General features: G+C 45.0%; 2 pseudogenes across 2 annotated transcripts; both read left to right on the top strand.

Moving 5' to 3' along the window:
* Window positions 1-2,396: 2,396 nt before the first annotated feature.
* On the top strand, window positions 2,397-7,054 carry LOC309650279 (large ribosomal subunit protein uL23 pseudogene; annotated as a pseudogene). Its single transcript has one exon. The product of its transcript is annotated as a large ribosomal subunit protein uL23 pseudogene (transcript).
* A 99-nt stretch (window positions 7,055-7,153) lies between these two features.
* On the top strand, window positions 7,154-10,611 carry LOC309650272 (ubiquitin-conjugating enzyme E2 B pseudogene; annotated as a pseudogene). The gene has a single exon. The product of its transcript is annotated as a ubiquitin-conjugating enzyme E2 B pseudogene (transcript).
* The last annotated feature ends 1,944 nt before the right edge of the window (window positions 10,612-12,555 follow it).

Here is a 12,555-nt window from a genome sequence, read left to right as displayed (position 1 = left end):
TTGCTGTTAATCACAGTAGAAATGTCCCTTCTATGAAAAGAAAAGAAGCATCCCTTTGGAGGGATGCAGCCCAGGCAGAAGAGAAGACATTAATTAAAGTGCTGTGGGCAGGATAAGCAGGGAGCAGAGGAGCCCTTTCTTCAAGCGTGTTGCTGTTTCAACAATTTTCGAAAGTCTTCTGTTGACAGGATGGTTGTTAAAACCCTGATAAAAAGATATTAGAGGAAGCACAGGACTTCCCTGGTGGCGCAGTGGTTAAGAATCCGCCTGCCAGTGCAGGGGACACGGGTTTGAGCTCTGGTCCGCGAAGATCCCACATGCCTCGGAGCAACTAAGCCCGTGCACCACAACTACTGAGCCTGCGCTCTAGAGTCCGTGGGCCACAACTACTGAAGCCCACGCGCCAAGAGCACGTGCTCCGCAACAAAAGAAGCCACCGCAATGAGAAGCCCGCGCACAGCAACAAAGTAGCCCCTGCTCGCCGCAACTAGAGAAAGCCCGCATGCAGCAATGAAGACCCAACACAACCAAAAATAAATTTAAAAAAAAAAAAAAAGATATAAAGCAAGAGGCCCAGACACACAGAGGAGGTGACCAAAGGGTGGCAAGCTCCACCCTCCACCCCGAGCCAAAGGTGCAGGCAGCAGCCCTTCTCAGGGCTTCCCACCTGGTGTGAGAACCCAGTCCCGCCTGCTCCTCTTCCTTAACCTCCACCTTAGGAATTCAGGTGTTTGCTCCTCTCTGGAGAATCAGCCCCATCATAGGTGATTTTGCTTCCCTTCTCTGAGCCTCAGTTTCTTTATCTGTAAAACGTGCAGGTTGGACCAGATGATAACAGTTCCCGCACCCTCCTGGGGGCGCTTAGACCCTGCCTCTCTTTGGCCAGTTTGCCCAGTGTGATGGCAGGGTCAGCCCCGTCCTAGATGGGTGGGGGTAGGTGACCGAGAACAGTCTCATTCCTGCCAGCGTTCCTTTGCTATGCCCCGGGATCGCTGAACTTGCAGAATAAACCGCCTTCAAGTGCATCTAACATCTGGTGTATTCATTTCCTGAAGCTGCTGTAACAAATTACCACAAGCTTAGCGCTTAAAACAACCCACATTGATTTTCTTACGGTTCTGGAGGTCAGATGTCCAAAATGAGACTTATGGGACTAAAATCAAGGTACTGGCAGGCCTGGTTCCTTCTGGAGTTTCCAGGGAGAACCAGTTCCTTGCCACTTTCAGCTTCTAGGGGCCACAGCGTTTCTGAGCTCATGACCGCATCACTCCAGTGGCTGTTTCTGTTATCACATTGTCTTCTCTGACTCCTCCTGCCTCCCTCTTATAAGGACCTTTCTGATTACGTTGGGCCCACCCAGATAAACCAGCCCAGCAGGAGGAAGAGGAGGAAGTTTATTCTCTGGGGAAACTAAACCAGAGAAGCTCCAGACCTGGGACACTGGGCATACCGGAGAGCAAGGCTGAATCAGTACAATATAAAGGGAAGCGGGGGACTTCCCTGGTGGTCCAGTGGTTAAGACTCCGTGCTCCTAATGCAGGGGGCCTGGGTTTGATCCCTAGTCAAGGAACTAAAGATCCCGCACACAGCAACGAAGATCCCGCACGAAGATCTCGCATGCCATGCTCAACTAAGACCTGGCACAGCCAAATATTATAAATAATAAATAAATAAATGTTTAAAAAAAAAAGGGGGGGGGAAGCTGGAGAGGGAGGGGGAATACTTCAAAGGCTGAATATCAATAAGACCCCAACTGCCTTCCCCAATGGTCTCCCAGAATGCCAACAGTCTGTACCCTCCAAGCAGGAGATCGGAGAGCTCTTCTCGACAAGATAATCTCCCCATCGCAAAATCCTTAACTTAAAACCGCAAAGTCCTTTTCTGCCATAAAAGGTAACATACTCACAGGTTCTGGGGATTAGGACCTGGACATCTTTGGGGGCTATTATTCTGCTTACCACATCTGATGCTCCAATTTTACCACCTTCACGATATTTACCATTTCTGCTTTTCATCTTTGAATTTTTCTTTGAATCAGATCACTTTCTAAGAAAATGAACTTAAAAAATAATCATATCAGGGACTTCCCTGGTAGTCCAGTGGGTAAGACTCCGAGGTCCCAATGTAGGGTGCCCGGGTTCGATCCCTGGTCAGAGAACAAGATCCCACATGCCGGAACTAAGAGTCCACGTGCTGCAACTAAAAGATCCCACATGCCACAACCAAAAAAAGATCCCATATGCCGCAACAATTATCTCGCATGCCAGAACTAAGACCTGGTGCAGCCAAAATAAATAAATAAATATTTTTAAAAAACAATCATATCTATGAAATTATAGAATTGATTGCTAGTCGTATTTTCCCTACTATTTCATAAGTTAAATACATGACTATTAAGATGTCATCCTTTTCACGAAGATGGCGCCGAAGGCGAAGAAGGAAGTCCCTGCCCCTCCCAAAGCCGAAGCCAAAGCAAAGGCTTTGAAGGCCAAGAAAGCAGTGTTGAAAGGCGTACACAGCCAGAAAAAAAAGAAGATCTGGATGTCACCCACCTTCCGACGGCCCAAAACACTGCGGCTCAGGAGGCAGCCCAAATATCCTCGGAAGAGCGCCCCTAGGAGAAACAAGCTTGACCACTATGCCATCATCAAGTTCCCCCTCACCACCGAGTCAGCCATGAAGAAAATAGAAGACAACAACACACTGGTGTTCATTGTGGATGTCAAGGCCAACAAGCACCAAATTAAACAGGCTGTGAAGAAGCTCTATGACATTGATGTGGCTAAGGTCAACACCCTGATCAGGCCTGATGGAGAGAAGAAGACATATGTTCGACCGGCTCCTGACTATGACGCTTTGGATGTTGCCAACAAAATTGGGATCATCTAAACTGAGTCCAGCTGACTAATTCTAAATATAAAAGTTCACTATAAAAAAAAAAAAAAAGATGTCAAATGTTCAAGGACCTACTGTACAGCACAGGGAACTCTACTCAATATTCTGTAATGGCCTATATGGGAAAAGAATCTAAAAACGAGTGGATATGTGTATATGTATGACAGATTCACTTTGCTGTATACCTGAAACTAACACAACATTGTAAATCAACTATACTCCAATTTAAAAAAAAAAATATATATATATACATTAAAAAAGATGTCTGTACACCTGAAAATACCACAACATTGTTAATCAACTATACTCCAATACAAAATAAAAAGTTAAAAAAAAATGTCAAATGTTCATCTCTGCACCACACAACATCACTGTGCGTGCCACCAGTAGTACACAGACTGTCCTTTGGGGAAAAAAAATAGAGTCCAGCCTCCTGATTTTACAGAATAGGGTAATTTATCCACGAAGGCACAGCAGCAAAGAGCAAAACTGCGGCTACACCCACTTCTTCCTCCCGTCTCGGTGCTCATTAATCACAGCTTGAAAGGATGTCAGCTTTTTCTTAATAGCGTCTCGCGTTGGTGATTCATATCATTTAGGGCTCAGTTCCCCTTCGGCTACACTCCCGGATATTTTATATTTGGAAAGTGGGGTTTCCTAGTGCTTCCCCTATGGACCAACATCCACGCATCCTACTTATCTGTGTTGAGCAGAGGGTGTTTACTTGACCCACATCTGGACAGCGTCCAGGTCCCAGGGAAGAATGCACTGCAAAGGGAGGTCCGTAACCAGTGGTGACTTTGTACTGTGCCCCTTGGCATGTGTCCCAGCTGCTGACTGAACCTGGAAACAGCTTTTAAGAAGACAGAGTTCCTTTCCAATACACAGGGTGTGGGATGATATAATTGCCCTCCTTTTACATAACAACTGGCATGCAATAAAAATAGCTTTCAGAAACGAAACTCAGTTATTTGTAGTGAGGTGGATGGACCTAGAGTCTGTCATACAGAGTGAAGTAAGTCAGAAAGAGAAAAACAAATACCGTATGCTAACGCATATATATGGAATCTAAAAAAAAAAAAAAAAGGTACTGATAAACCTAGTACCTAGTTGCAGGGCAGGAATAAAGAGGTAGACATAGAGACTGGACTTGAGGACATGGGGTGGGAGGGGGAAGCTGGGGCGAAGTGAGAGTAGCATCGACGTATATACACTACCGAATGTAAAACAGTTAGATGGTGGGAAGCAGCAGCATAGCACGGGGAGATTGGCTCAGTGATTTGCAATGACCTAGAGGGGTGGGATAGGGAGGGCGGGAGGGAGGCTCAAGAGGGAGGGGATGTGGGGACATGTGTATGCATATGGCTGATTCGCTTTGTGCAACAGAAACTAACACAGTATTGTGAAGCAATTATACTCCAATAAATATCTATTAAAAAAATTAAAAATTAAAAAAAAAGCTTTCATTTATTGGATACTTCATCTGGGACAGGTCCTGTGATAAGTGCTTTACACACATCCATTCACAACAACCCTATGAAGTAGCTGTTAGTGTTCCCACTTTACAGTTGAGAACACCATGTCTCAGAGAGGTTAAGCAACTTGTCCAGAATCACACAGCTAGTGTGACAAAGTGTATATTCATAGAACCTCAGAAGATAAAAGAAAACTTAGAAATCTACCTGAGATGAGGAATGCCAATGAGGAAACCAGAGAGGTTGAGCAACCTGCCCAAGGACACACAGTTTAGTGGCAGACTCAGGGACAAAATTCAGGTCTTCAACTCTCAGACCATTTTGTTCTTTCAGGTTTTCTCTCTCTTAAGTTCTTATTTCTTGGATGATTTTTTCAGATGCCTACCTGATCAGCTTCTCTCTTCTCATTATTGCATACATCTCTCCTCCCTGGTGCTTTTGCCCCTCATCATTTTCTCTCTAATTGAAAGCTGTGGAGGAATCTAATGAGAATCCCAGAGCGACCCTTCCCCATCTCTCCCTCTGACCCACAGAAAAAAAAAGAAGGAAAGTGCTAGAAAATCTCCATGAGTCTGTATACATTAATTTGGAATGAGTAATAATTTAACCAGAAAAGGATTAACGTTTACCTTCATCCTTTCTCCCCCAAAAAGAAACTGCTAAGCAGATACACAGTGGAAAACAAGGTTAGATGGGGATATGATCAAAAGAGGAAATTGTTAATGCAAATTTTAACCTAGTAAGACCCTAAATGTCCATCAAAGGGAACTGACTGAATCAATGATCATATATCCACACAATGGAATACCAGGTAGCCACGAATGATAATGTCATAGAACACTGTGTAATAATATGAGAACAAATTATGATTAGTAAGTCGAAAGCATGAATACAAAATAAAATGACTCCGATTTTTATAAGTATATACCCACAGGAAAAAAAAAGACTGGAAGGATATATTTATAACTGGTGGCTATCTCTAGGTGATTTATATTTTCTTTTTTGTGTTTATCTGTATTTTCCAAATTTCCTACAGTGAACACAGATTACTTTTATAATCCAAGGGAGAAAAAAATTCATCAAATTCTTGACATAATCATTAAGAACTGCTGTTTTCTGAAGCCTATGCTCTGAGATCGCATATCCAGGAAAATAAGGGATCGACCACAAACCTCTTTCCTGAGCTGGCCATATGTTAACAATTTAACAATTATTCTACTCCAGTAGAAAGATGAGCAATGAACATAAATAAGTGGTTCACTGAAGAAATACGAACGGCCAATAAACACGTGAGAAGATCCTCAATCGTTTCATTAATAACTTTTAAAATGTAAATTAAAATGACAATGAGACATTTTTTACTTATCAAATTAGCAGAGTTTAAAACAAATGATAGGGACTTCCCTGGCGGTCCAGTGGTTAAGACTTCGCCTTCCAATGTAGGTGGTGCAGGTTCGATCCCTGGACGGGAGCTAAGATCCCACATGCCTTGTGGCCAAAAAAAAGAAAAAAGAACAAAAAACAAAAAATATAGAGCAGAAGCAATGTTGTAACAAATTCAATAAGGACTTTAAAAAAATAGTCCATCAAAAAACATCTTTAAAAAATAAAACAAATGATAATACCCAGTGCTGGTAATAGCGTGAGGAAGCCAACACTCTCAGACAACACTGGTCCAAGTGAAAATGCTACAACTATAGCAGTTACCGCAATGGATTGAATACAAGTATCTCCACTTCCTCCTGAAACATCACAAAAAAGACAGGACAAATTTTAAAAGGTAGAAACCCATCAGGACAGAGTACAGGAGAGCAGACAAGATGTCAACAGACTTGGAAGACAGAAAGCAGAACGGTGAATGGCAGCTGATGGATTGCATCAGAGAAGGCTGGAAACTGAATGCCAACCAGAAGCAAGCCGGGTGTGCCTCTGAACCGCAGAAACGCCCAGGAATTGGAGGTACCAGCTATGTCAGAAGGCGGGGTGGGGTGGAGCCAAAAACAGGAAGGGCTGTTGAAAGCACAGTGTGTTTACAAAGCACTCAGACTTCACAGCCCAGGTAACTGACCAGCCAAGGCATTTAGCTCTCCCCCTGCCCAGCAGGAGGAGGCTTCTCCTCTGGAGAAGCTAAACCAGAGAAGCTCCAGACCTAGGGACACTGGGCACACCAGAGGGCAAGGCTGTCACTACACTGGAAAGGGAAGTGGGATAAAGGGAGGGAGGATTCTTCAGAGGCTTCATATCAAACGATAAGACGCCAACTTCCCTCCCCTACTGACCCTCCAAGAATGCTGGCAGCCTGGATTCTACCCTCCAGACAGGAGATCAGAGGGTCTTTCTCAACAGAACCAGATGGCTTGGGACTTCCCTGGTGGCGCAGTGGTTAAGAATCTGCCTGCTAACGCAGGGGACACAGGTTTAACCCGTGGTCCGGGAAGATCCCACATGCCACGGAGCAACTAAGCCCGTGCGCCACAACTACTGAGCCTGGGCTCTAGAGCCCGCGTGCCACAACTACTGAGCCCACGCACCTGGAGCCCGTGCTCCACAACGAGAAGCCACTGCAATGAGAAGCTCGCGCACCGCAACGAAGAGTAGCTCCCGCTCGCCTCAACTAGAGAAAGCCCGCGCAGCAACGAAGACCCAACGCAGCCAAAAATAAACACATAAATAAATTTATTTTTTTTTAAAAAAAGAAAATGAAATAAAAGTAACCTCAAACCCTGAGAATGCCATCTTATAGTTTACAAAACACTTTCACAATCATTGTCCTGCTCAAGCATCACAGACATCCCACAAAGCAGAGACATTTTACAACTGTGTAGACCAGAAAACAGGTTCAGAGGAAAGTGACTTGCCCATAAGTAAGGCAAGAAGCCAAGACTTAATCACAAGCCCCAACTTGGTCAGCTCGGCAAAATTGCAAGCAACACACCAGCTGTGTCCCAGTCAACCTCAGATAAACCTGTCTGAACCCAAGGGGCTCTCTCTGCAACCCAGAAAAATGCTACCTGGGCAGCTCAGGTAATACACAACCAAATCAAGGTGATGGGATTTCAGGAAACCACCAAACCACCAAAGCCAACCCCTGGTATCACCCCCCCGACAGGGATACCGCCAACTTCACCAACTGACCTCAGCCTCTGACAGTCCCCCGACCACATGGACAGAGAGGGTCCACCAGGAGCCCCCCCACCCCAACTCTGGCGTGTTGCCAGCTGGCCCTCACCTGGCCCAGACCCTGTCCAAGCTGACCCCCCACTCCCCACCATCCCAACGTACCTGGTCCTGTGTCCCAGGCCTCGCTGATCAGATCAACAGCAGCACAAAGCGGCCGGAGCTGAAGCTGCTGAAACAAAGTAGAAATCAACAGGAAGCGTGAGAATCACCTTCTGACAAAAGAGGTACAAGGACAGGAAGTGGGTTCAGGCCAGGAAGGCTGGGGCCGGCCTTCTAGAAGTGAGGCAACCCTGCCAGCCTCATCGCTCAGCTGTTGTTGAACAAGACTTCAGGGCTGGGGAAGGGAAAAAAAGAAATTCAAGCCCTAACTCTTTAGCCAGAACCTCAAGCTTCCCCATGTCCACTATATGCATGTATGTCTCCAGCCCTGTATTTGAGGGGAAAGGCGAGGTGAAGAAGAGATGCACAGAGCCCGGCAGAGCACACATGTGGTACTTAAAAGAAAGAACTTGAAGTCAGATAGCCTCCACCTACCACTTTTAGCGGCGAGACCTTGAACGGGTTGCCGTGCGTCTCTGCATTTTCCCAAAATGAAATGCCGTACTGACCTCACAGTATTGTTTGGGCTTAAATGAGATAACGTGTGTAATTGGCTTCATATACATCCAATTAGTCCCTTTAGTGGGTTGTGGCGTCCCCCCTCCTTTCTCCCTCTCCAAATCTGACCCACTCCTTTAGTCTTTGTCAGGTCAGACCACCCTGGTCTGAAGAGTCACCCCAAACACATCTCACCTCCAAAGCGGCTGCAGGTCCCGTGTGTCATTAAGTCCCATCACGTAGGACAAGCACCATTGCTAAGAACTGCTACTGAGGCCCTTCACTGATAATTCCTTCCCACGGTGACGTTTATCTCCCCAAGGTCACCCAGCGAGGGAAAGGGCTGCATGGATTTGTCTCTGTATCCCCAGGAGCATCCAGCAGAGCACCGGAAGTTCGTCTGTAAATGTTCATGGACCTTTAAGATGCTACAGAGCTTTCAGGCTGACGGCGGGGCAGCTGGGGAGCACGCCAACCCGCCCTGGAGGAGGCTTATGCGGGATTTCAAGTGATTGCAAGAGGACCCACCTGTGCGTGTCAGTGGCGCACCATCTGAAAACAACATCATGCACTGGAATGCAGTTATATTTGGACCAGAAGGGACATCCTTTGAAGATGGTACTTTTAAACCAGTAATAGAATTTTCTGAGAAGTATCCAAATATACTGCCAGCTGTTAGGTTTTTATCCAAAATGTTTCATCCGAATGTGTATGCTGATGGTAGCATATGTTTAGATATCCTTCAGGATCAGTGGAGTCCAATATATGAAGTAGCTTCTCTCTTAACATCAATTCAGTCCCTGCTGGATGAACCGAATCCAAACAGTGCAGCCAATAGCCAGGCAGCACAGCTTTATCAGGAAAACAAACGAGGATATGAGAAAAGAGTCTCAGCCATTATTGAACAAAGCTGGAATGATTCATAATACACAACTGGTCTGTTAATCTTTTTCATCACTGTTGTGTATAATTTACCTCGCAGTAGAAAGGCTAACAAATTTTAAGTGCCACATGTTTTAAGGATTCTGCGGGAAAAAGAAGTCCTTCAGTTTAGAACCTACAAAAGCTAATGTATCTTGATTAATGTACTTTTTATTGCATTGCTTGCATTTATGTAAGCAATAACTAAGTTATTGCTTACATAAATGTGTAATATATCCTGCTTGTATTTTTTCCAAGTGTATAATGCTAGTGTGGAGTTTTCATGACAGAATATGCACATTTTGTAAATCTGTACTTTTTTCAAATGTTGAATGCCTTATTTTTGTATTCTTTAGATTTCTTAATTGGAGGAAAGCACTTAAAGTTTTTTATATATGAATATTACATGTAAAGCTGTTAAAATACATAACTTCAGGGCCAAAAAAAAAGATGCTATGGAAACACCGCCCTATTTAAAGCGTTTCGGTAAACTCAGGCATCTGGGCTGAGGTCGCCACAGCAATGGTTTTGCAGGCTGTGGCAGAGCCTTGCAGGAGGGCAGGACCAGGGCGATCCCTGGCTCCTCTAAGCTCTTCTCACAACCCCTAAAGCCCCTAAAGATGTGAAATGGGGGAGTGTGATGAAAGCTGCAGCTCAAGCTGCCTGGAAAAACTGCTTCCCATCCCGCCCCCATCTCCCGAAGGAAGCCTGCATAGCCTGCAGCCTACTTAAATCTCCCTCAAAAGCAGCCTTACGTTTACAACCTGATCAGGAGACCTGCTCTCCTCCTGGCTCTCTGTCCTCAGCCAGATGACAAAAAGGTCCCCTCTTTTTCAGATGACAGATATCTTGATAGCTAAGACGGCACCTTCTTAAGGATTGCCCCTCACCTCTTGCTCCCTCCAAGGTACCACCCCACCAGGGCTGCCTGTCTCCATACTTCTCATAGTGTAACCCCAAGCCTTGTTGAGGCTTACTAGGCGCCAGGCTCTGTGGTGTTTTACATACAATATCCTGCTTTAACCTTCAAATAACTCTCTAAGTAAAGGCCGTCACCATTTCCATTTTACAGATGAGGAAACTGAGACCCCAAGAGGTCACGCAACTGGCCCAACTTTAACTTGCAGACATTTCAGTGGGATTTTACTCCAGGAAGCTGCAAACTCTCCCACCTCCCACATCGCACAGAGAAAGGACCTTAGAGTCAGCATGTTCTAAGTTTCGGAACTACTGAGCGTGAGTCATCACCAGGGAGCTAGTTAGAAACGCAGAACCTCAGGCCCCACCCCAGTCCGACTGAATTAGAATTTGCATTTTCACAAGAGAACCAGGTGATCGGTTTGCTCATCAAGGTTTGAGCCACTGAATTGAAGAGATGATGCAATACAGGCGCGCACAGGCAAAGCAAGCATAGAAAAAGAACCCCACAGGGCTCTAGATCTTGGGGATTTTGCCTCTAGTGCAAGGCTCCCCAACCCCCAGGCCGCGGACGGTACCGGTCCGCAGCCTGTTAGGAACCGGGCCGCACAGCAGGAAGTGAGCAGTGAGCGGCGGGCGAGCCCGCGAAGCTTCATCTGCGGCTCCTCATCGCTCCCCGTGGCTCGCATCACCGCCTGAACCACCCCCCCTCCCCCACCCCCATCCGTGGAAAAATTGTCTTCCACAGAAACCCATCCCTGGTGCCAAAAAGGTTGGGGACCGCTGCTCTACAGGAATCACAGAGCCAAAAACTAGGGGTCCGAAGCTCCCGGGGCCTCAGTTTCCACTTCCTAGGTGCTCAAGAAAAATCTCAACTCTGGAAGTCTGGAGAGCAATCGGACGGCTTTAGAGCGCCACCTGCTGGTCTTGATTAGCTATGCATCACACGTCTCTGCTCCAGGCATCCCCTCCCGGAGCGGCAGCTACTTGTGTGCAGCGGCTGAGCCTTCTCTTGGGGCTTTTTGTAGTTCTTCCCAGCCCGGTTTATTTCTCTTCCTTCTTTAGACTTCAACATTCACCATTCGTTACTCCTATCACTGGTTCAGATAACTCCATACTCTCTAAATGACAAGAATGCAGCACCTCATGTTTGCTTGCTCCCTTGACCTCAGTTCAGTTCAATTATTAGGGGTGTAAAGCCTAAGACGTGACCATTTCTCTTTTCACTAACATCAAAGCAAGTGGTGAAACCAGGCCCTTAGTGTTACAACCAAGGCATAAAGATTTAAAACTGATCCCTATAAGAAACTATTTGCAACATTCACATGGACATATTTCTACGTACCTATATTTAAATCCATCTAAAATCAATAGCAGAAGGAAAGCATCCAAATAGTATACAGGGCAAAAGATACAGGTAAGCTCAAAGCAGAAGAGATATAATTAGTCAAAGACATTTTTAAGAAATGTCCCTATTTTAAACCTTTCTTACCTTCTTTTGAATTAGATTTTTTAAATTATTGCCTCTCCCATTATTCAAATTATATACTCTTTCACTATTATTTTAATGGTTATCAAGCAATCCCACTCCCCAGCTAATGCAAGAATCTTAGGATTGATTTAACTCCATATATCCTCCTCCTGCTTTTTGGCTATTATTGTCAAATATTTTAATTTTTCATGCATTTTTAAACTTAAGATATTATCAATATTATTATTCTATACAGTCAATATTCGTGTATTTTTCCCACATATTTACCTCTTGTCATTCATTCATTCCTGCATGTCTTTGCTTCTACTGGGGTCACTTTCATTCTGCCTAAACAATGTTCTTTAGTAGTACTTTTAGTTCAGCTCTCTCGGCAATGAAGTCTCTGTTTTCGTTTGTAAACCTCTTTGTTCCACCTTCATTTTTTTTTAATTAATTAAGGTCTTTTTTTAATTTTTTTTTTTTTTTTTGGCTGCATTGGGTCTTCGTTGCTGCACACGGGCTTTCTCTAGTTGCGGCGAGCAGGGGCCACTCTTCAATGTGGTTCGTGGGCTTCTCATTGCCATGGCTTCTCTTGTTGCGCAGCACAGGCTCTAGGCACACGGGCTTCAGTAGTTGTGGCTTGTGGGCTCTAGAGCGCAGGCTCAGTAGTTGTGGCGCATGGGCTTAGTTGCTCTGAGGCATGTGGGATCTTCCCGGGCCAGGGCTCAAACCCGTGTCCCCTGCATTGGCAGGTGGATTCTTAACCACTGTGCCACCAAGGAAGCCCTCAGTCAATTTTTTAAAATAATCTTTGACTTTGGTTTTCAGAAGTTTTACTACAGTTTGCCCAGGTAGGGATTTTTTGTATTTATTTCGCTTCAGATCTGTAGAGTTTCTTGAATCTGTGTTTTAATGTCTTTCACTAATAGTGTAAAATTTGTAGTCAGTAACTCTTCACCTATTGCTTCAGAACGACTCACTCACTCTCCTTGAGTCCAATTAAATGTATTTAGACCTTTACATCACATTACATACTCTCTTATGCTCTTTTCTGTATTTTCCATCTTTTTTTTTTCCCACTCCCATGCTTCAGACTGA

Source organism: Balaenoptera physalus, assembly GCF_965194825.1.
Source record: "Balaenoptera physalus genome assembly, chromosome: 20".
Taxonomy (NCBI): Eukaryota; Metazoa; Chordata; class Mammalia; order Artiodactyla; family Balaenopteridae; genus Balaenoptera; species Balaenoptera physalus.
This window is presented reverse-complemented; position numbering and strand designations above follow the sequence as displayed.